This window comes from Anguilla rostrata, chromosome 3 (genome assembly GCF_018555375.3).
Source record: "Anguilla rostrata isolate EN2019 chromosome 3, ASM1855537v3, whole genome shotgun sequence".
NCBI lineage: Eukaryota > Metazoa > Chordata > Actinopteri > Anguilliformes > Anguillidae > Anguilla > Anguilla rostrata.
The window spans coordinates 53,017,986-53,043,275 of NC_057935.1; the positions used below are offsets into that span (position 1 = coordinate 53,017,986).

At 37.3% G+C, this 25,290-nt stretch overlaps 1 long non-coding RNA gene across 1 annotated transcript; it reads right to left on the reverse strand.

The window, feature by feature from the left end:
• Positions 1–5,522: 5,522 nt before the first annotated feature.
• Positions 5,523–23,887, reverse strand: LOC135252058 (uncharacterized). Its single transcript, XR_010329292.1, has 3 exons — positions 23,850–23,887; positions 7,429–7,495; positions 5,523–5,585 (listed from the first exon to the last, which is right to left on the reverse strand). It is a non-coding gene; the product is annotated as an uncharacterized LOC135252058 (long non-coding RNA).
• Between the last annotated feature and the right edge of the window lie 1,403 nt (positions 23,888–25,290).

Consider the following 25,290-nt stretch of genomic DNA (forward strand, 5'->3'; position numbering starts at 1 on the left):
TCTACAGCTGAATGAGAAAAAAGATAACTGCACCTTTGAATTATGTTTAAAAAACTGTCCAGAACTGTAACTGTCCAGAAAAACTTACAGAACCAGCTGCCTATTAATAATACATTCCCTGATATTTATTTATATTTTACAAACAATCTATAAAGAATTTTATACAATATGTAAATATATATTTGTTATTCAAATATTATGCCAAATTTATGACTGCACCATATTCTAAAATGTTACCAAAGTATAATTGAATTTGCGCTATTTATTATGCATACTGCCATTCATAGTTAAGAATGGAAAAGATGAAAATATGGATTGCATTTTCTGCTCTGTAGACATGGCTTGTTAAAACTAGCATTATTTTCAAAGTTATAACGAATCTTATAAATCATCTTTCTCATCTTATTTCCATCACTCTCAATTTTCATGACACATCATTGTGAAGCAGAATACATTCTCAGCTGACAAACCGAAATAGGCTAAATAGAGATTTGATTATAAATTTGAAAAATAAATTCTCGAGAAGTGCTCAATTACTTATGTTTGTGTGTGTATTAAGGGCAGGGCTGAAATAGGTCATTCTGAAACACCGTGAACATAAGGAATTTTCATGGAACCTGGTATTGACAGCGAGGCCCATACAGCTGTGCCAGGAGCATTCATAATGGCATTTTGAAAGGTTAAGTTGCTCAGAAAGGTCAGTCTCATGTAAATCCTCTCTCACACTGCACCATGGAAGCCTGCTATTCAGATGGCAGAGCTTACACATATTTAGATCGGAAAGGATAAGGCAGAAGAAAAGAATGTTTGTATTTTAAAGGAATTTCATGGCAAATATTCTGTATAGGTACAATGTCATGAGGATTTAAAAAAATAATATTTTCTTTTAGGTTTACCTTCAGCTGAATGCAGCCAAATGTCAGAAACCCACTTCTGTTCAACAATTAATTTTTAAAAGGTCAAACAGCTCTGTACTGATTAGGACTCATCATCCATTTAGCATATTCTTACATATTCTTATCAGATCACAATCTAATGCATCCTTTCAAGGCATAGTGTATAGCATAAGATGATAGGAAGCATTATGCGCATCCATTAATTCCTGCATTATCTGGTAAGAACACATATTTAAGGGTATACCAGCACAAAAAATGATCACAACCAAAAATGTTTTTATGTGGGCCTTTACATAGTCTAAAAAATAGGCTAGAACTCTGAGGAAGACATCTTTCCGGTTCTTAAAGCCTGAGCGTAAGAACAAATTAGTTCGCCGCCTTTGTCTTTAATGAGTGCTCTAACTCCACGTTTTCCAGGAATCAGTTCACCTTGGAAGTCTTTCTTGGATTCCGTTTTTGTATTTAAAAAAAAAAAAAAAAGGTTTTACTGAATACCTGCCCACCTATTGAGGAAGACTTATTTGGCAGAGCAATGAGCACAATGAGCATGTAATAAATACAGAGTAGTATTATATAAGTGTATCACATAAGTCAAAGTGAACTATTACAAAATGCTATCATAATAATTCATTAATTCAAAACTAAACGGATCATATTAAGAAGTGTTGTATTTTAAAAAATGGAATTAAATGGATGACAACATTGTTGATTGTTGTTTGTCAAAATATCATATTTAATCAGCAATTAACACTTTTATTACATATGTTATGTCCAGTAGCATAAGCAAACATTTTAAGTAAAGCACGACCCTTAAATAATGATTAAGCATTATCCCTAATGATATGGTAATGGTTTCAATGGAACCATTCAGATCAGCTCCAGAGTGGTTTTGACCTATGTGCTGTTAACCTAGACCCTGATGGGAAAGTAAGTGCACCAATATTTTCCAAGCTGGTCACAAGCTGTCCACTGTGACACTGGGACATGACTCTATGGTAGGTCAGTCACAGGCTATGTCCTATTAGTGTCAACGAGCAACACCGTGTTTTGTCTGAGTGATAACTGAGTGTGATTTCTCTGACCTTAATGGTGGGGTAAGGGAGGAGCCTACAGAGGGTGACATAATGTTTCTGTTTTTGTTGGGTGAGGGAGGCTGGTGGTTTGGGGCCTTTGCATGTATGTATGGGGTCGTGGAGGACTGTCCTTAGAGGACATGTGACCCCATCACCCTTCACAAACAGCCAATAATGTGTTGCGAGAGAGAGAGAGAGAGAGAGAGAGAGAGAGAGAGAGAGAGCAATTCATCAGAGAGGCCGCTTTCGAAATGTGTTATTTCAAGGGAGAGCTGGTCCTTGAATAATTCTGTGGGAATATATGCACTTATCCAACCATTACATCCCCTGGGTGTCATTACAATGATGCTGAAATCCCAATATTCTCATTATATTTTTTCCCCTGGAAAACTCATTCCAGTGAATAATAGAAAATCAATATGTGATGTCAGCATATTCTCTATATAATAATTTAAGGAAAAGAAAACATTAAAAATATGTTGAAATGTATGGCTTATTTCATGTGGGAAAACAAGCCTTTTTAAACTACCCTACAGTAATGAAGCAATTTTGTCTTAAAGTGTGTGTGCGTGTGTGTGTGTGTGTGTGTGTGTGTGTACATATATAACTACAGTATAATGATCCTGATTGTTATCCATACATTATCATCACATTTTGAAAGCTTACTGTGAATACGAAGAGTATTGGGTTTCGAGGAATAAACAAAAACATAGACAATTGTGTGCATTGCATTGTGATTTAAAATCAGTGGGAGGTGGTCAGCATTTTACAGCGGAGTGTATGCTAACCCAGAATCCCATTCTCCAGTCAGGAGGAAGCCTCCTGTCAGCACATTTGCTCCAGGAATGACATTAGCATGTTCAGCATTTCCGCTAATGGAGTCTGAGGGAGAAACACGTCGCTTGTGACGGGCGTGTGTCACAAGAGACACGGGGAGTGGACAAATCAGGGCCATCAAGGCAGAAAATGTCACCTCTGAGGAAATAACAGGGGAGGGCTTATCCTCACCTCCAATAGTTGTGATACTCCTGGAGACCCCGGGATCCTTTACCTTTTTATATGCCAAATGACTTCATAAAAGGACATCTGCAGCATGCGATATGGGTAAGCAATTATTGTATACATGTGCAAATTAAGCACGTTACAATGGCCCTTAGTATTTTATAATGGGCAATAGTCCCCAGTACAAATAAAATTGCTCTTGTGTCTCCCATTGTGTCTTATTGTTTTGTTATATTACCTCAGTACTGGGGTTTATCAATTTCATGGTTAATTTAAACAGTGGACATTAAATAATGGTATGTATAATAAAACCAGTGTTCCCACACACAAATTCACCCTTCCCCCTATTCCCTGAACACACTGGACCGCACACACAAAGATGTACTCTCACACATATAAGCACAGATAAACACACAGCCGTGACTAGGCTCTCACACACAATCAAACACATATATGTGCACAGTTTCACACACTCTCATGTAGCTCTATAGCCTATATCATTTAATATATTTCTCTTTGTAAGTATCTGACCTTGAAAGGTCAAGGTTTTCTATTGGTGCCATCTATATGCAGATACTATTATAACGAAAAGACTATCGTGCTAAAGGAGCCAAACCCATGGCTTTCTAAGCAACAGAATACTGTATGTGTAACAATTATATCTCCCCTTATACTGTGAGATATACAACTTTTAATTAAGTTATGAATGAATAGATAATTCAGCCCATACTTGCATTTACAGTAAATCATGTTTAAAAGGAGACCAAAAAAATGGGCATGAAAATTCTACATTTAAGAACAGACGGTTAAATTTATTCCATGTGAAAACTGCTTTAACTCAGGACTGAAGCACATCATTTGAGCTGTCAGATATATTTCTAATCTATTTTGGTGTGATACTTGTGTTGAATAAAGAGACACTGAATTAGAAATGATACTGAAGCGTATTCTTACCTGTTTAAATGGAATTTAGAGAAATAATGTTTCTTAAGAAAAAAAAAAAAACAACGTGAATGAAAATGATTCAAGATAAAAAAATACATGGAAAATTGTAGAAAGAACCAGGAATGTAGTCCCCATCTCGAATTGTATTTATTTTTGTCTTTACCACCGTGCCAGGAGATGAAGTGTTCTGATGAGCCACAGGCCACTTTATGCCCTTCTTTTTAGATTCAGGAAACAGAAACATTTTCAAAAGAGGAAAATGGTAAACCAACCACAACAAAAGTCTTCTTGGAGTCACCTTGCTGCAGAAGCCAGAAAGATTCTTCAAACCTTTAAAAAATAAAGTGAACCAGGGGGGGTGCGGGGAGATAAATATCATTGGTGAAGGTCCCTCTGTGCCTTTACACCAGGTCTGACAAAGGAAACGGTTTATAATAACTTACAATTATGAATTTCAATTTATTTTGAATTAATACAAAACGCAGGAGCGTAATTAGTAAGGGACGGGAAGACAACCAACATGCACTTTGAAAAGGTGGGTCTTCAGTCTGCATTGGATGATGGTCAATGATTCCGAATGATTCTGCTGTCCTGAACACTTTGGGAAGTTCTTTACGCCACCGTAGAGCCAATACAAACAGCCCGTGTGACTGGGAGAAACAACCACCCAGGGAGGTGTGAGCCAGTTACTTTGAAGTCGCAGAACAGAGTAATCTAGCTGGGGTGTATGTATTGGAGATTAATTGGAGGTTTGGTGGAGGTGTTCCATTTGCTGCCCCGTGAAATTCTTGGTGAGCTGTAACTAGTGAAGCAAAAAGAGGGCATTTCAGCTTGTGAAATGATTTTTGGTACTGTGGTTTCAATCGATTTCTTCCTATAGCATTTATAGTTTCACATGATGTAATGATCGGGACAATGTATGATGTTATAAATGGGCGTGTTATGGTGTGCAGTTTGGGAGATATGAAGAAAAATGCATTACAGAGTTTTGCCAGCACTAAAAATGACCACCATGGCTGTCTGGGGGCACATCTGCGAGGGCTCCACATTTGAAAATCTTCTGGACTCCATGTCTGCATGATTGTCAGGTTTCCCAATTTTGGCATAAAGCAGATTTTTTACCATATCACATAGACTACAGTAGATGAAGCACAGAAAAAATTTGGCAGTGAAAATTTTGGGATCTCAAGTGTAGAGGGTAATGGCTTTTGAACAATTTAAATAGAGATCCTCCATCATTATGGACCTTTGCTTTCCTTATTTGCTTAAAAGTGTCTCTTCTGTATTGGCTTGGGCCTGTCTGGGCCCTGAAAAACATTACTCCCAACTGCACTGAAGCCTTGTTGAATATTTAACACACACTGCCACATGTAGCTACACTACAGAACCTTAGATTAACAGTGCTGTGCTCAGGGGTATAAAAGTATGTTCATTCCAATATGCCATTTCATTCCTGCCTTAAATAATAATTTATCTTCACCTCTTAATGGAAGATTCAATTACTCTACTCCACTCAGAAAAAAAGGCTGGTGGTTTTAGAGCTAAGTTATATTTGTTCCATATATATTTGGGACCTGGGCTTGTAATCTGATGGTAGCATGTTCAATATCTGTGGGGCAGTGCCATTCCTTCCTTGAGCAAAGTCAGAAGAGCTGAAGTGAAAATCCAGCTGTGAAGTATGAACAGACAAACCCATCAAATAAGCACAAGGCATGCTGGACAAGTGTAGATAATTCTGTCTGTAAAGCAAATAAACTATGAATATATTAATTCCCCAAAAGAACAGACCTTGTCAAGGCATTACCTTGGTAGCCTCTAGCAGTACAGTACAGCATTATCAGAGCTGACAAGACCAGCTAAATAAGCACAGTCACAACAGGAGCTTTTTGAACCAGCTATTGCCTGGGTATATCAATACCCTGACAGCAGTCATTCAGAAGCCCCCTTGTGGCTTTACTTCCAATTTAATTAATTGTGTTATTTGAACTCACTTAAGCATTTCTTTAGACATTATCACAAAGCTTAAAGAAAATTATTTTAACTACATAATTATGTCAACTATATAATGGCATTATTATAGACATTAAATAAAAACCCAATATCCTATTTTAAAACCATGCCAATAATGTTTTATAGACCTCAAATGTAAACCTCTCCCTCTGTTCATCAAAGTGCTACCTCAGCCTGTGATGACATTAGCTGCACGATGGGAGTACTGCAGTGCTTATGTCAAACGACAGGGTTTATTGGTATGCAATTCACTAATTATAACTGCAGATGAACCAGGGGAGGACTGTATCAGTGAAAGTCCTGACATCAAAGCTTTGGCTGATGCAGAAGGCAGGATCAGACAAGAGAAAGGCATGTCAGAAAGGAATACAACCGGACAGCAGCTCTGTGTAGGCCTTTGTTGGCATAGCAATCCAAACATGGAAGTATTCACAATACTTCACATACCATCATTCCCCAAAGCTATTGTACAGGTCTAGACTACTTAAGATGTTAATACACTGCAAAAACACAATTGGTGAGGTGTACAATAAATGTGCATTATCTGAGTGATAGGACTTCCTACAGGCCTTTGCACAATCATTTACAATTATAATGAGACTGACACTAATTTTCTCACAAAACAAAAAGAACTGAAGAACCCTGTATGCCAAGAATTGGCAGTATTGGCTGTTTTTTGATGTTATTCTCTCATGACAGCATAAATAGTTTTTATATTTTAAAACCAGTGTGTGTGTGTGTGTGTGTGTGTGTGTGTGTGTGTGTGTGTGTGCATGTGTGTTCAAAGTTTTAAAACAGAGAAAAACCTACAATGGTAACAACTGACTGAAACTCCCAGAGAAATGAAAATGAAGCTTCTTAGAAAAACTAATTTCTCAGCTGGAGAGGCAGAACATATTTTCATATGAATATCAGCTCATCAAATCTGTCTATTATTTCAATTCATGTTCTATGATTTCCAAGAAGCATGGAAGCATCTTGTGAACCAATTCTCAGTTTGTGTTTTAAGTGAAGACAGCAGTTTAAAAAAGACCAGTTTAACCAAAAAAAAACAAAAGACGGAAAATCTGTGCACTACATCCATACAATATCACCCTAAAATGAAGGCCACGACATCGAAATCGGAAGCGGACTCTGTGCAAATGATATTTTTATGCTGCTCACAGGAGCTGCATAATTAGAAACACAATACTGGAATATTAAAATGTGTAGCAGTGAGTACTGCCAGAGGCTAACATTACTTTACATAAGCTAAGGTGACCTGAGTTGGACTGAGCTTTTTAATCTAGCTTTTTAAGAAGAGAAATGAATTCAAGAGAGCTTTTAGGCTGAATCCTTTCCAAACGAAACGTCCTTGCCCATGGAAAAAATGTTTATGGGCAAATGCCAAAGGGCAAGCTTATGCGATTTTCTGAGCCTTGGGTGTATTTCTGTGGGGACATGCAATAATTCCACCTTACAGTCTTTGGTAGCCTCACATTATTATCATTTACACAGCTTACACTTGTTTGCCAGTACAGCGTGTCCTTTCATATGCAGTGCTGCTTGGCTCTGTACACCCTCCCTGTGCTGTCAGAAGAAGATGGAAGCAGCAGTAAGCTTACAGACATGTGTAGGCGTTCGCACTGAAACAGTCAAAACAAAACATCATTTCTTCCCTTAGTGCTCAACGTCTCATCTTCATAGCTCATTCGGAATTAAATCTGTCTCCACCTGGTATATTTGACAGCATTGTGCTTAAAGGAAGCATAAAAATGTAAATTAAAACTCACAATTTACACAACAAGTTGAACTGCTTTGGAAAGAAAATTATTCTCTGCCCACACTTCAGATGTGTTGATCTGTGTGTTTTTCAATTCTGTGCTTCCAAAAGACCATCATATAATGGTTACATTTTCTTTTATGGTACTTTGAGTACTAAGTATTAGGTATTTACCAGGTAAATACATGGTAGAAGTATCTAAATATTGGTTAATTATTGGGTAATTAACTAAACTGCAATACTTTTAATTGTGCCAACAACCTAATTATGTGTTTATTAATCTTCAAAATTGACCTTATTATTCAGTGAATGATTATTTAATTTCATAATTAAACATATCACAGATTGAAGAATTTGGATCAAAACAACTAGGCTAACCCCGTACAGAGACTGCTCCCGAACTGTTTTAGTAGAAATTATGTGATGCAGTATGAACATATGGTGTTCTACACTTAAGTAGAGTCACTGGCACTTTCAATGCTTAAGGTGATTTTGTAGGGTTATTTTTCTCAGCCATGTGTAGGCTTGCAGACAACACCAGCTAGATTCAGATGAGTAAGGGAGGCTAAATGTACTGTCAGTAGCATGATAGGCAGCTAATAAATCAAGAATGTGCACAGCACACCTGAGGACACCTGCCTCTATTTAACAAATATTCTGTTCCGAAAACCTGGTTTTGGGGTGAAACATATAGAGGCAAAGCCATCGGGAGCAAGTCCCATCCTTTCTTACATTTCATTATTTGTCAAGAGGCCAAAATAATTGAGAATTTCAGAGATGATCTTTTGGCTGTCTTTTAAGGCTATTAAGGCAAAATAGGAAACTGCAGTGGTTATTCAACAGTAACAACAAAACACTTGTGAGCCTTTGAAGTCATAAACCATTTTCTTCATGGATCAGCATCAATGAATGTATTTTTAGATTCCGAGAGTAATAAGACTGGTGAATAACTGGTACAGTTGACACACTGCTGTTAATATTACTCCTGTATTGCCTCTGCTGTGGCCACAGCTTTTACAATCACTGCTGTTGCTGACACTGCTAATTAATATTTAACAGAATGTTCAATGTTAAATGACTCTCCTGAGAATGACGTGGTAAGCATCTGTCCTCTCTCCTCTATGTCGACCTGTTATTTCAACCAGAAAAGTTTGTGAATAAGGTACAGTCAGTACTAACACCGCACCATAGAAGCAGCAGTAATAAGGTGCTCTTGGCTATCCCTGGATATCACATTTATACTTCAAATTACATTGACTAACTGGATTGAAGTCCACTAACCCAGTGAGAGGTCTGGGGATTAGAGCAACAGAGGGCTTCCCTGCGTAAAATCACATGAAAATCAAAGGAAACATGCAGCATCGAGCCCTGTAGCACAGCATGCCTGCAGCAGCCTGCTGCAGTGATATAGTCAGGCTTTAAAAACAATAAAAAAATGTAACGAGACATATATACTGTATATACTAAACAATCCCTGTTTTGGCTGTCTGTCAATCAATCAATCAATCAATCAATACTTTTATTGTCCCCGGAGGGAAATTTGCTTTGCAGGCAGGTATACCATTTTTGATACAGTTGATCAAATCAACTCAAACAGAAAATCTCAACTAATGTGCTATATGCCCAGAAGCATATTTTTTAAATGTTAAAAAAAAAACAAAAAACATGTATACAATCCCATGGCATTTTTATGCTTATATAACAAATTACACAGTAAAATGTCCAGTGTTAAATCAACTCTTACTGAGTACATGTACTGCATGTGCTCTGTTAGAGTTTAAATAAAACTGGGTATTTTGCTGTGTACACACCTTATCACCATTTACCTGACTATTCAATAATTGCATATACAAATAATCCTGATTGCTTAAAAGGCAGCAGTTTGTGTTATGGAAGGTTTCTTACCCATATAAATATACCTGTAAAATGGTGTATGGTCCCATGTGGTCTCAGTTAGTTATTTAAAATAAAAGACATCACTGCTGAGGAATATGAGTTCTGATGCTTAAGCACATCTTCTGCTCAGAACAGCTTCTGAAACTTCACTGCTGATAGGTCAACTGCAGACATTTTCTTTCAATAGGCTTTTGGATATACAACTTTAATGCACTTTTAAAATGTGAAATAGTTTCACAAAAAAAAAAACTTCTTGAGATTGTCAGAGTTGGGATTGACAGGTTTTTAAATGACTATGATATGAAAGCGATCAGAAGCAGAATTCCTGCTACCTCTGTGAACCCTGTTGTACTTCAGATACAGCAGGTTGTAATATGTTGCTCTTGACAATCCTTCTCCTCTGCAGGTTCTGTGGATAGTCATGACTAATCTAAGCTCTTGTGTGTGCCAATGTAAGAAAGTATTGATTCTGTCCGCACACTGCTTAATTAGGCTTTGTAGGAACAGCAGAGCCAAGCACAACCAAAGTGTTTTACACAACAGTTATAAAATGTCAAGGGGGTCTCCTGAAAGAAGGAAAGAATGGGGCCTGCTAAATAGCCCCCACAGTTCAGCAGCAGAAAAGTAATATACATATATATGTCCTCTTCTTTGTACTTATCCATGCATGTGAAAATAAAGGATGATTGCTGGTAATTCCTGGTAATTGTGCTACTAGCTGCACCAGGATCAACTTGCTTACTTACTAAATGCCGCAAAAAAAATCCATTTTCAAAAGATCAAGGATCCACCCACTTGTTTCTCTTTTGGATGGACACGTGTAGTCTTTGTACATTTTGAGGCAACATGCTTTTGATGGTTATTTGATGTCTATCATTCAACTTGAGTTCCAACAATTCAGGCACATGACAAAGCCATTGTTTTAAAAGTCTGCACTTGTCATGAAGTAGTGATTGACTGGGAAAATCAGTAGGTAGACATGAATAATTTTGCATATCAAAGAAGTTTTTTACTGTGGAGTACAAATGCTGGAGCTGAAAAATGGAAGCACAACCCTATTCTGAAAATGAAATCTGCAATCCCAAAGGCTCCCTGCTTTACATTCATTCATTTGTTTCAGCATTTTATTCATTTCTGTTGCTTTTTATTGTTATTTTTATTTTATAATTTTTTGATATATCAATATCTACAAATGGTAACATTACTGAACCCTGGTATATGTACATACACTTATCACACACATGGATCAATAGATGTAGCTAATAAACCTTTCAGTTGCAAGCCTAGATTGTATAACTCTCTTTATAACTAGATTGTATGGAGAGGGATGGCTTAAGAAATGCCATTGTGCTGTCAGTAATAAATATACATTCACTCATAGCCTAATTATGTATTCCATGTACTTAAACAAATAAACTTTGAACAGATATAAAAAATAAAACAATTGCAATTTTATTAGTTACAAAATTACCAGAGTATTTCCCCTGTTGTTTGGAAAGCAAAATTATGATTAAATGACCTGAGTAAATGATTTGTTAACTACATAAACTAGAGATTTATTTTTGTTTCTGCAAGAAGACTGCAGAATGCATCATAATTTATTCCCAAAATCACACAGTGACTAAAGACTGTATCAAGGAGCATTCCTTTTCTGACTGAAAGTTATTAAGACAATAAAGAAATCTACTGTTGTTGTTGTCATTATGTAATTAAAGTATATGAAGAAAAATTCCCATACCCCATCTGATGGCTGTTGATAGATCCAGAACAAGTGAACATATTGGGACTTGAGAAAAATAACATTAAAGTTGTAATTTCATTGTGTATATTCAGTGGAACATTATAGATTCAGTAATCATGAGTAAAATTGTCTATGTCATTTGCATTTTGGGAAAAAAACAAAGCAATACAAAGCAATCAAAACTATTCAGCCAAATATATAGCCAAAGGATTTGCCATTGCCGATGCCAACTTTTTCATTGGGTTTATCACATTTGAGCAGTTTCCATGAAATAATATAAATAACAGTAGTGCTATGTTTGAAATAATATGAATAACATAAAGGGATTGATGCCCAGAGACACCAGTTTACAGTCAACGCATTCATATCATCAATACAGTGGAGTGTATGCAGTATTGCTCTTGGGTCATTTCATTTTGAAGTTCAGGAAGACTGGCAGAATAGTATCATCCAATCCTTCCAGTGAGTGATTCAATAAAAAGCCCCTTTCTTCTACATCCGGGCAGTCTATAAATCACATTTACCAGCTAATCCTAAAGTGCCAGCCGTTAAACTGCTTTCCCTTATTATTTAGAAATGAATCTTTGATGGTCTGATGTATATATATATATATATATATATATATATATACAGTATATTTACCATTGGACCTAATTCTTTTGTTTTATACAACCTCTCTGAAACAAGTATTTTATTAAAGAACATTCAAATGTATTCATAGTGTCACGTCCACATCCGCACAAGACTCAGAAACTAGGAAGATCTATATTATGCCTGTATATAATAAAATAATAAGGAAAGAGCTCCATCTTTCAGGAGATCAGCAGTGACAAAAATACAAACCACAAAAAAGCCTTAAAAAACGAAGAATCAGATAGTATTGCTGGTTTGTTCAGTTGGTTTGATAGAGGGTTAGGAAAGGCAATGGAGGGTAATGGAAATGGTAGGGGGAAGGGGTTATGAAATTTCTGATTGGATTGTGATTGCTTGACGAAAACACCAAATTAATGAAATAAAATAATACTACCAATAATAAACTGCGTCATTACAGTTAGAATCGAAGAAATCCCTGCATCGATAACACATGATAAATAAATGTGAGTTGTACCTACAGGTCGAAAAAATTAAATCTTAGGTCATAAGGTCATAACACTAGATCTACTGTTGCACACAACTTGTTCAAAGACAAGGCATACATACAGGCTTGAACCCTGAAAGAATATGCACAAACTTTAATAAATGGCAAGTACATACTTTGAATGAACTCTTCACTCTGATCACAAACAGCAGACAACAATAAGGGTTGTATCAGCTGCCTTTGACAATTAATTTCTGTATATGGAAATAAAAATGAAATGAAGCTGCTTCTTGGAGCCTTAAATGGGTATTGTGTGTTTTCCCCAATGATGATAATAATAATGATGATGATAATAATAATAATAATAATAATAATGGCATCATCAACATGTGGACAAAAGATGAGCAGTGATCAATTACAATTACTTCCTAATTTTCATAAATTGCAATGTATTACTTTTGCAATGCACTGTATAACCTGTTGAAGTCACACGATAAAGAAATGCATTATGGCCTTTTTCATTATAGCTTTAATTATTCTGCAAAACATATGCATATACCACAAAAATATGCATATACCATTGCATTTATACTACAATATGATCAAAGGGCCACAAATCATATACCATAAAAATCACTGAATATAGTTACATTCAAACTGAATTGTTTAGGGGAAAAAAGTAAAACAGTTTCATATTCAATGAGCAGTATTTATGAAAACACAGATAGTTCATGAGAAAGGACTATACTTGGAATATATTCTCTGAAAGAAATATTCACCTGAGAGTGTCTTTATAACTAAACTTGTAAATTACGAAGAAAACCTGGAGCAGATTCTAAGATGAAAGACAAAGTGACCATGTGACACTCAAGAACGTACTCGATGTCTTTATGCTCCAAATATAGACAAGTGGTTTCATCACGAATTTACTGCAGTGAAAAGCTGTACCCAATCATTTTCAGCTTAAGTAGATGACATCTTGATCTACACTATGTACACTGTCAGATTGACAGATATGAGTACCGTTGACAAATACAATACATCCATACACTCATAAAGTAGTTAATACCTTTGAAGTGCAGATGAAGTACGGTATATTGTCATAAGTTATTTTTAACAATCAATATCATATATTTTTTATATCATATATATATATATATATATATATATATATATATATATATATATAAATATACTGTATAATCAGATAATCAGTTTTGGGAATATATAAAATGTAAAATTGGGATAGCTACATATTTTCCAAGTCTCACAGGGCTGTCAATGTTTTTAATACATTGTGTGAGTGATAGGACTGAAGCTTTTTAATCCCATCGCTAGGGAACGTGCGATGGGATTGAAACTGATCTGCGTTCTATATTATCATTAATCACACTCAAAGACCTTTATGACATTCTGTCTATGGCTGTCTTTAGGCTATAAGCTCTCTGTTTAGACTACACCAAAGACCCACACTTTGGAAAAAAATATGTTGCGTAGTAATATGAGAAAAGCTAATACTGGCCTGGATTTCATAAAGCAAACAGTCTTCAGAGTAACTCTTTTTTATAGAATACAATCACACCATTCAGCCTTGTGGAAAAGGATGAACCGCCATTCCCATAATAATAAATGCATGTTTGTATTTAATGGTCACAGTAATAGAAAGCAATCCTTAAACAAACAAAAAAAACAGTGCAATTTCATTTAAACAAAGAGGAAAAGCACAGAAAAGTACTCATTTTAATAGACTGCATATTGCAAAGAAAGTCAAAGTGCCTATTTTCAAGGAACTACTGGTAAAGAAAAAAAAAACAGAATAATGAACACTGATAAAATGTTTCCATTGAGCTGGGACATAAAAACAATGGAAAAAGGAGAAACTAATGAAATAAAAAAATGGATTCATTTGTATTCCAGGCTACAAGAAGCAACCATCACAAGGATGGCATGTTGACAGGCTTATAGTTCCACTTCCTTAGTTCCTATTCTGCTCCTAATACAAATTCAATGATAGCCTCAGCCGAAAGCACCAAGCATTCTTTAAAAGAATACAATTCAAAGGTTTCCTTGTCAAACTGCTTAGACTAGCAGATGGACGTTTGAAGTTTAGTTGCTTGTATTAGAAAACTAATGAAAAGAAATGTAGCTATGCCCCTGTGAAGTATCTACCCTGGAAACACACAGAGCTCTTGTATTGATGTTTGTTTTATTTTTAATTTCATTCAGCACTTGATCCGCAGTAATATTTCTGATGCACTTTCATTTATCTCAAGTCAACAACTCTAATCCTAAAGCTGTGGAAAAATCATTTTGCCATTTCATCTGTTTCTTCACTGAGTAAATATTTTAACTTTCCTCCTACAATGTATCACTCAGTGAATTATCCTTCACATTATTTGCACAACCAGTAAGTGAATCACAGTAGAATATTTTCTTTAGTTGTGTACACACGCTTTAAATTCAAAAGTGCATTACTTAACCTTTCGATCTGCACCCATTTCCTGAAGTAATATCTTTCCTACTGACATTTCACATTGTTGCGGAAGTAAAAAACATTAATATTTGTCGATATTACAAATTTTAAATTAAAGCATTTTTTTTTTGCTTATTTTAAATGTCAGGCAATGTAATTCCAAAGTAGAGGCTGCACCGTTTTTATTTTCTGTAAATCTCCACACAAAACACACTCATTATGTTTCACACATATATGTTTATATGCATTATGTGTGTATGGGAATTTATAAAAAGAAATTACATTGTTTTTTCCCCCATATTAGCCTACATTGTTTGCCTTGAGAATAATAGCCCCTCCCGCTGTTTTGTACGGCTATACTGCAAGGATGCCTTGAAAGGAAAACAAACGGCAAACTTCACAAAAAACAGAAGTCAGCCGAAACCTGGAAATGAATATTTGTGAATGTTGTTAAAGCTGCGGGTCTCAACTGTGCACTGGTAGTTCTCTCCCCCGATGTTTCGTGTGCCTGGCTGAAATGCTGTGTGGCTGTTTTCAGTTTCCTGTGAGGCTTCAAGCGGGAGAACTGAAGCCCCCCCGAGGCCCAGTGCCTAGCGCTGTACTCATCTTGCGCTGCCAACATTAGCTCTGCACGACACTCATCTGGTCCCTCAGCGTCCCCGTTCTCACACCCACTGCCACCAGAACGGCATCTGTGGCCAGCCGTTACTCCCCGAAAGCACTCAAAGTTTAGACTCAGGCCTTGAATGTTTCGAAACAATTGTGCGTCGCCATGGTAGAAATGGCAGCAATGCCCTCTGCTGCTGTACATATACACCATTGACAGCTCGTATTCAATCAAACCACAGTTTTCTTTGGTTCAGAAGTTTATGTAATGCAGTAAGTCTACCATAACTCTTAATGGTTTTTTTAAAAAAGAATTTCAGATACAGTTAAACTCATAATGCATTATGCATAAAAGTACAATTTGTGCTATAGAGAGGTGTTGGCTGCTTAAAACACACAACCTAAAACAAAAAGGTAAAAGCTCAAAGTGAAAAATGAAAAATGCATTTGAGCGATAATGAATTCCTATTTATGAGGACCGACTCAGCTTGCCCTTAAGACTCATCTACAGTGGTCATGCGCGAGCATTGCATGTACTACGTCTGTCGGTGAATCATGGCCAAAGCGTTCTTAATAAAGCGGATTTGGTCTCCTACAACAGAATTAAAAGCGGTGTGAACTGGCACAGCCTTTGCAGTTCACATCTGATCTGTATTTTTGGCTTGCTGTGCAGCACAGTGAAGCATTCATACATATGAATTTGTGCTAAACCATAGCTCTCAGTGCTGTTTGATTGCTCAGAGGTCTTCAGTCTTAGTGTATGAAACAAGGTCTTATGGACAATAAAATATAATGTGCATAGCATTAAACCAGCAGATTGTGCTGATAAAATACACAGATTTTCTGAATTAAGTCTTCCACTAGCGTTGATTGCACTTGCCATTCAAAGCTTGGTATTCAATGGTGCGATATATCCCTTCAATTGCATCCCTTAAAATGTTTATCTTTATGATGATTAAATGTTTATTACTAAATCAGACTCTCGTCATTTAAATTACTTAACGTGAATAAAGAGAATGCCACTGTGTGAGATAAAAGGTTATTTCTCAATGGCGAGGAGGTGTTCAGCCTCAGCAATTTCAACTTCACAAGCGACCGCAAACACTACAAGTGAGTTCTCTAACTTTGAATTACAAATGAAGTCAATCTTTATGGCTACGCAATATTCTACTGAGTGCAAGTAAAATATAGGAAAAACTGTTCGTTTTCATTTTCAAAGAACAATGTTTCAAAGGCAGCCATCTGCTTGCTGAAGCAATCATATATTGGGTTGGGGGTCTGGGGGATATTGTACATGAATACACATCAGAAAAATTCTAAAAGTTATGGAGGGGAATTCATAATTCTCAAATAACATGAAAGATAATGTACCTAGTAGAGGTGAAAGTTTGTGGTGACTGAAAATAGCTACCACTGAACATAAGGAATGCTGTCCATGTGATGAGGATGAGGTAAAATTCACTGTAGAAGGGTAAAAATATACAGGGAACAGGACCATCCGCATAACCATCCAGGTAAGGGCACTTAATAAAATTCTTTTTGGAATCAACTCCATTTTCTACAAAATTTGAGATAAAATCAAAATATATTCAGAAATATTGTTAAATATAATGAAACATGAAATATCATTAAAAACACTTATTTCAAAATGTACGCACAAAAAACACGGCACCTATTACTTGAGCGAAATGAAACTGTATAAACAAATGCCGCCTATTGGGAACACCATTTGGGAAAGAATGCAAGAGACAAACGGAAGTGGTTTAGAACACAAGCGATGTGCTGTGCTGCTTCTACCTGCTGCAGGGGCCTCTATGTGTACAGCGGGGACAAGGCCTTGCTCTGTGAAAAGCGTGGAGTATCAACTGTATGTTGTGACTGTAATTCACAGTCGGGAGGATGGAATTTAAGGATGGTTTTCCCGTGGTAACAGACTACAGCAGTCACTTCTGGCCTGCTTCCCTTGTGGAATCCGAGTATTTTCATCCAGCAAACGTATATTATCAGAGTATTATAGCTGGGCCTGGACAGTGATGGATGATGGGATCTCACAGGATTTGATAGCTGCCCTGTATTTGTTGAGAATGTTGGGCAAGTGGGATTTAGTCACAGTTTAGCCAGCAGCTCTGAATGCAGCGCAGTGTACTATTAATTATCCTCTTTTTACAGATTACTCCCCTAAAAGACAACCAAAGGGAACAAGCAGCAGAAGACTGATACATTCTGTAAATGTATTAAAATATTCATTTTAAAAAGAAAAAAAAACATCAGAAATTAATTTGATATCTCCAGCAGAGAGGGAGAGAGACTGAGAGAGAGAGAGAGAGAGAGAGAGAGAGAGAGAGAGAGAGAGAGAGAGAGAGAGCAGTAAATCTAAACCTTTCCAGAGAATTTCCCACTTTCAGCTTCAGTTCAGAGAACAAAAGAAAACAAGGTGGAAAGATAATATGAAACAAACACAGAGCCAATTAACCACCACAAACCAAAAGACAAAACAGGTTCGTCTCTTCTCTTTCAAGACTCACATTCAACTAAAAAAATGGAAAATAAAAATTCTGCTTGGCAGTCATAAAACTTCACCCAGCAGGGATCAAGGATGCTGGCTCTGCTTGGGTGATGCTGATGTAAGTCACTGAAAGGGGAAGGGATTGTTTATGACAAAAACTGCCTTTTCTAAGGTCTTTCCAAAAGTCACTATAAATAAATATTTTTCCAAGTTATCAAACTAAGCATGATGGTATTATCATCAAAAGACTCAGTGTATCAGCATCATATTAAACAGACCAAACCCAAAAATGCTAGTTGGCAATTCACCTTAATTACATGAAATCCCACTTTAATCTCATTGGCTATACCTATCATGTGGCATTGTGTGCCCTCCTTATCTGATTAGTTTGTGTCCTGGTGCTTCCTCGGAGAGGTGATAAAACCTTCCATTCATAGTGATAAGCAGGACACCCAACACATTTGTTTATCTATAGCCGCGTTTCCACCGCAGGAACTATACCCCGGAACTAGGAACCTTTTGAGGAACTCAGTGCGTTTCCACCGCAGGAACTAGGGTCTAAATTTAGTTCTGGGGGCTTTGTTTTACCCCCAAAACGTTCCTGCTCGGGGGGTAGTACTTTCCGAAAGTACAGGAACCTTTTGGGTGGAGCTTGCAGCGCTGAACATTTCTGATTGGTCGAGTACTCGTAGCATTTGTGTTGTATTTATTTTCCGCCATTACCCGCCATGTTTGAAAATATGCAGCGGCAAACCAATTTATTTTCATAATAACTTCAAATCAAACTTGTATGTTATGCGGCGCAGTAGCCTACTTTTGGTTATAGCCTGTCAACGTCTTGGAATTATAACGTGTGCTCTTCTGTTCTTTTCTTGCTTTAGTATTCGTTTTATAAAATGCTAAGCATTCGTGCTGGGACAGCATATTACGTAGGCTACCAAAACATTCAAACGGATTAATTCGGTTGCTGAATATTTTCTTCCGGATTTTCTTTGTTAGCCCGTTGTAATTGACTCAAAACGTTTGATACAGTTATGTGAGGTATGCGGTAGTTCTGCATAATTAACATTGGTGATACAGTACAAGCAAACTGGAAATCACCTTCCGCACTTTTTATCCGGGTAAAATAACAGGTTAATTCTAGTAATCTTCCCTTTAGCTTTTTCAGACTGCCGTAATTTTACTGCCATTTTTCAATTCCACGAAAAGACCAGGAAGATTATGGACTCATTTATGGTGCATGGTTCGCATCTGGAGGGCACACTTCGCTGCTCGGCTAGCAGTAACTTCGAAGGAAAGCAAACGGTGGCAGTACCACTACTAATTTACATTTTCACGCAAGTCCGAGTTTTCGTTCTATTCTTGTCATTTTGCGATTAGCCTATATGGAATTGACGACGAGAAAGTAATAAAACAGCAAATTGTTTACAACGTGTGCATGTTTTCTGCTGTTAATGGATGTGTTTGAGAGGATATATGAAAATCAATAAATACAAAAGTAACCATATATAGTCATTGTTGGTAACCCGTTGTATATAAGTGGAATAAACCCCTCCGGGCTGTCCCGGTTATTAGAAAATAATGTAGGCTACTTCGGTGGTAGTATGGGGGTACAGAAGAAATCATATGACAGATGGACCGACGACAACGTCAGTGGGCTAATTTGCCTAATCTTCGCGGTACTTTAGACCCCGGTGGAAACGCAGACAACCATTGGCTGCAGGAACCTTTTAGTTCCTGGTAGAGTAGTTCCTGGGACTGAAAGTTCCGGGTAATTTTGGTGGAAACGCGGCTTATGAGGGTCCCAGTGTGTCTTCTAATTGCCAAATGAATTCCCTTTGGTGTTTGAGGTGGGAGAGAGATATATATAGTAAATGGACTGCATTTATATAATGCTTTTATGCAAAGCGCTTTACAATTGATGCCTCCCATTCACCCATTCACACACATACACACTCACACGCCAACGGTGAAAGGCTGCCATGCAAGGTACAATCAGCTTGTAGGGATCAATTAGGGGTTAGGTGTCTTGCTCAGGGACACTTCTTCACGCCCAGGGTGGGGGATCAAACCGGCAACCCTCCGACTGCCAGACAACCACTCTTACCTCCTGAGCTATGTCCCACCCATATATATATATATATATATATATATATACCTTTTATTGCTCACCTTTCATTTAAATGTCATTTGCCTTATCTTAATTTGTGGGAGTAGATGGAACAGTCCACATTATGGAAGAAGCTACAATAAACACCCATTAGATTTTCTAGGGATCTTCTAGGGATTATTCTACTTCTTGGGATTAAAAAGTGTTTACTTTACTTAGTCACTGATAACGATGCCTTGCTCTCCCATCACTGTTTAAAAGTCACTGTGTGAGTTAGGCATAACGAGGATAGCTGTTTCCTTTATTTTTGAGTTTTCCCTCAGAAACAAGGTATATACGGAGAAAATCTAATGGGTGTTTTAATATGTGCATTTTACAGGGGAATAGTTACCCTCCCAGATTCACCTCCCTTCTAAGTGGCTGACAGTATTAAGAGGAATTTGCAGTTTTAGAAATACAGGATCAGACAAATCACAGACTGCACACTAACCGTATTACTGTGGGGAAATAGAGAAGCGCTGACAGCTCTCTGTGACTAAGCAGCTAGCTATGCTGTAAATGCATATTTACATGGCGAGTGGCAGGGGATTTGGATATTGTAGTGTCAGCGACTTATCCAGTATTTAAAAACTATAAATCTTTGTTTAATATCCACACCTACGGCTTTCAGGCCACTGAGTGGATACATAATTGGCTCGTTGCTTTTTACTCATTAAACGCCGTTTCAGACTGGTAAACATTATGGCCTTCACTGGTGAAGGACATAAGAATGGGTAATATGGGAGTCTCAGCTAAGCAGGCGAATGTAATATTCGAAAGTTAATGCAGATGTACAGCAGCCCTGTTTCCAATGGTCTGTATCATCAGCAGGGGTGTCACAGTGGGGGGAATAGTGGAGCTGACTACGCAGGGCCCAGGCAGGGAGGGGGGTGGGTAGCGGGCCTGGCCTACAAAGAAGAAGGAGGCCCACAGAAACTACATTTGCACAGAGCCCAGAATGGCCGTCATTATTTACTCTGCTCTTGACCTTCCTGTCAATGTAACCGTTTTGCTGCTGTATCATTACAGCATTCAGAACACATCACAACTTTGCTTCTGCTGAGGTTACTCCACTGCCTCATCATATGTCTGTGATACACTGTCAGATAGGCTGTAATGGCTTTTAAAAAAGTAAAAATAAGGGTATTTGAAATGTAGGGCAAGATACTCGGGAAGCAAGATCAGCTACCTGACAGTCAGTTGATGTGCCAAAGGCAAATTTCTGGTGCTGCTGCCAAATTAGGTGTCTTCGGTAACTTGATTTTGTGACGTCTGTAATAGAAGACGTGCTGTGATCCCCGTGCTGTCTCTATATTCACTGTGTAGTCTGTTATAGGTCATCTGGCTTCAAGAGTCCCAACATTTCACAACCTGGTGGAGTAGGAACCTGCCGCTCCCAGCCACCGACCAATCAAGATGACAATGACTCAGAAATTGAGGGGATCACCCGGTCAGCAAGCTGAAAAGCTTTCAGGTTCTTCTTTATTATTCAAGCCTCGTGTACAGTACAGTACAATTTTTTAATTCAGTTTTTTTTATTCATGGTAGCCTCTTCAGTTGCACACATTTAAAATCAGACACATTTTTATATGTTTATATATTTAAATGCTTTTATTTCATGGCTTTCAGTTGGTAAAGGTTGTTTGGAATCTAAGGCTTAAAACGCAACTGTCATATAGTTAGACGCAATAAATAAAAAAATCAACAGGTACTATTAAGAATGGCTGTTAAATACACAATCCTACTTTTATTTATTGTAAACAATAGACGTAGGAGTTAAAAAAATAAGGCAAGCTGGATGTAAGCTGCCTACGCTATCTGGCAAGTTATTTTTAGGCAATTACAATGAGAGTTGGATAGAATGACAAAGTGGAAGTGTGTTCGCTGAGGAGTCTGTCGTTTGTTTGAACTCACTGATGAAAGGGTTCTGCAGCGTTGCACATTCTTTGAGGGATTATAAAACGTTAATCAGATAAGTCAGGCTGTATCGAGAGAGGCCACGGAACCTACTGACTGCTAAAATGCTTATGCAGTAAAATGGAAAACAGCCAACTTATTCTACATTACATTGTTGTGTAGGAGGTGAATAAGGGATTTCTACACACTGTCACGCAGTCCAAAAGGTTCAAAAGAAATCACTCATTTTGCCTCTATTAAAACCCCATTAAGAACCTTAAACTTCAGCATTGAATTACATGGTTTAGCTTTATAACTATACTTTATTATATGTGACAGGTGCTGGTGTTTTGGTCCGCAAGTAGGGCAAGGTCATTTTTCAGTTTTTTACAGATTACGAAAGTGCAGATTATAAGCTTTCAAATGATGTGTCATACATTGAAATCTGAAAATAGTTGAAGAAGATATGCTTATTTGAATGTTGGTACTTCTAAAATCAAGTAGCAGAGAAAATCCCCTTGACAGATCTTGAACTTTTCACACTTCTCACAGGGAGATAATGGGTGGGAACAATAACTAGTTAACTCCACCCCAACCACTCCCCCACTAGAGTACCTGTAAATCCTTGCCCATTTAGGGGTTACCCTATTTAAAGCTTTGTAACTCCAGATGTGAATACCACAGAGACTAGAAAATGTCTTAAATGAAGCAATACATTTGTACCATTTATAATACTAGCTTAGATTACTTTATATTTGTAATTTTGTAAGAAATAAAGTGCCACAAATGCAATGGTCAAGGCAAAAAATCTAAAATGAATTTGCTCCTTTTTTAGTTTGCAATGAAATACTGGGAGATTGCGGGTTAAAGTATACATGTCCTGGATAAAAAACTTCTTGACCACAAGTTCATAAAATCTAAGGGTGGATATGTAGAACTACTAAAGATCTATGAAGCAAAAACTAAGCAGTGTACCCAGCATCTCCAAATCTACCCACAATGTCTAAATTATTAACACTGGTGTAAAATAGCTAAGGGTCCAGAAACAAATCCAAAATCTCTCCAAAAAGGAATATAATGTTTTTTGTCCATTGTAAAGCATATGAGCCCCTTATGAAGGTTTAAGATGAAACATAGATATAATTTAAACATAATGCAAACATATAGTCACACAATGCTGCACAGTACCTAAATGTGTAATAATTAACTCTTGTATGTAGCCTATTTCTATACTCTGTACACTCCTATGTTTTCTTGTATGGGAATGGGACGATATAAAAACATTTTTCAGCCGTCCACCACGTTTTGGCAATGTTTCAACACTCTCCTCATCACTGTTGTATGCGTCACAAAAACCATTACACTACTAACTAACGCTTACATTACAGTGTGAAATATCCACATTGCATAATACCACTAACCTATTTAAAGACACTCAATTTCTAAAATAACGTAATAACCGAAATATTCTGAGCAGTAATACTTACATAGCAATGATGAAATCTTATCTATGTTCAGTAGATGGAGACAGAGACAGTAAATCAATGACAGTTATATCCGCTTCTGTTTTGCTCCAGAAAACGATGTCAGATAGGTCTATCAGCAAACATATGGCTTAGCTATGCCCAGAAGTCCTCAATAATAATGGTATTACGAAAAATCGTTGACAACGTTTCGTTAGGTGCAACGTCTTTTAATGCTACCATATAGAGCGAATGCCATGGTAAGAAAATGTACGGTTACGCTAACCTATAAAACGCTATTCCAAAAGTTAAATTAGACATGTTATACATCGTTAGAAAGCTTATACTCTCACCTACTGATTGAGCGTCCGCCATTTTAGCAACTTCACACAGTAAACAAACATAGGCTACTACCACACGGCTTTATTTATGGGCGGTGGCTTGACCGAAACAAAGTGACAAATAGCCAACGAAATCAAACATGCTAATTAAACTGCATCCCCATCACGCCTCTAAAACCCGGCTGTAAGAATCACTAAAACAAGCCGACTTTGCTGACAAATTATTTAGTGTTTAGTGACCCTAAAAATGTTGTTTATTCTATTGAGTGACTTCTTCAACACTTTAACTTTCGTAATATGGTAATATGAAAAAAAGGAAAACAGTAAAAAAAAATTTAAAAAACCTTTTTTGCCTCCTAGCGCGATTTCAAGATTTGCGACTTGCGGACCTTTTCTCCAGCACCCGTCACATATGTGCATAAAATAACCACGTGAATGATTTCTCATTTGCCTAGGCTTTTCACTGGCTTTTGATTTGAGAGAATGACAAATAAATCACAGACAATTTACCATTTTTAGTGACCATCTGCTCCAAACCTCTGATACCCACTAACAGTTTTGTACTCTTGATCATTGGTCTTATAGAGGACTGGTTACCGGGGATAACTGTAAATGCATTCATTAACCTTTAATCTAATTTAAATCCTGATTTAATAATACAGTTTTTCACTTACTATGCCACTTACCATACTGTTAGATGGCAAGTGGCATAATAAAAATTGACACTCAGCACAGTATGGACCAATGTATTTTGAGCAATCTGGTGTTCTTTCACCACAGTGGTACCATGATTACTAGAAATCTGTCTCTTGAAAATTGTAAATAAATCTGAAACCACTCCTGGGCTGTCACAGACCAGCAGATTTCAAACCAAAGTCAGTGTTCGCAGTGCTTGTCCACAGAAGAAAGAGAACAGCGTTTAGGAGACCAGAGGGGATATTCTGTGATCAGGCCAATCCCCTTGATTCTTTTTTATAATATTGATAAAACTGCTAAATATAGATGGCTGCAAGCAGAAATGGTTGTTTTATGTGCAATACCTAGCCCTAACTCCTAAACAAAACACTAAACATTAAATTATAACTCAAAGTCTGTATATGACTTGAGTTTGGCTAGCTATGGCAATTGATACACTACATGGCCAAAAGTATGCAGACACCTGAACATCACACCCATACAGTATGTGCTTGCTGAACATCTCATTTCAAAACCATGGGCATTAATATGGAGTTGGTCCCCCTTTGCTGCTTTAACAGCCTCCACTCTCCAGGGAAGGCTTTCCACTAGATTTTGGAACATGTCTGTGGGGATTTGCTTCCATGCAGCCACAAGAGCATTAGTGTGGTTGGGCACTGATTGGGCAATTAGGCCTAGCTTGCAGTCGGCATTTCAATTAATCCCAATGGTGCTTGATGAAGTTGAGGTCAGGGCTCTTTGCAGGCCAGTCACGTTC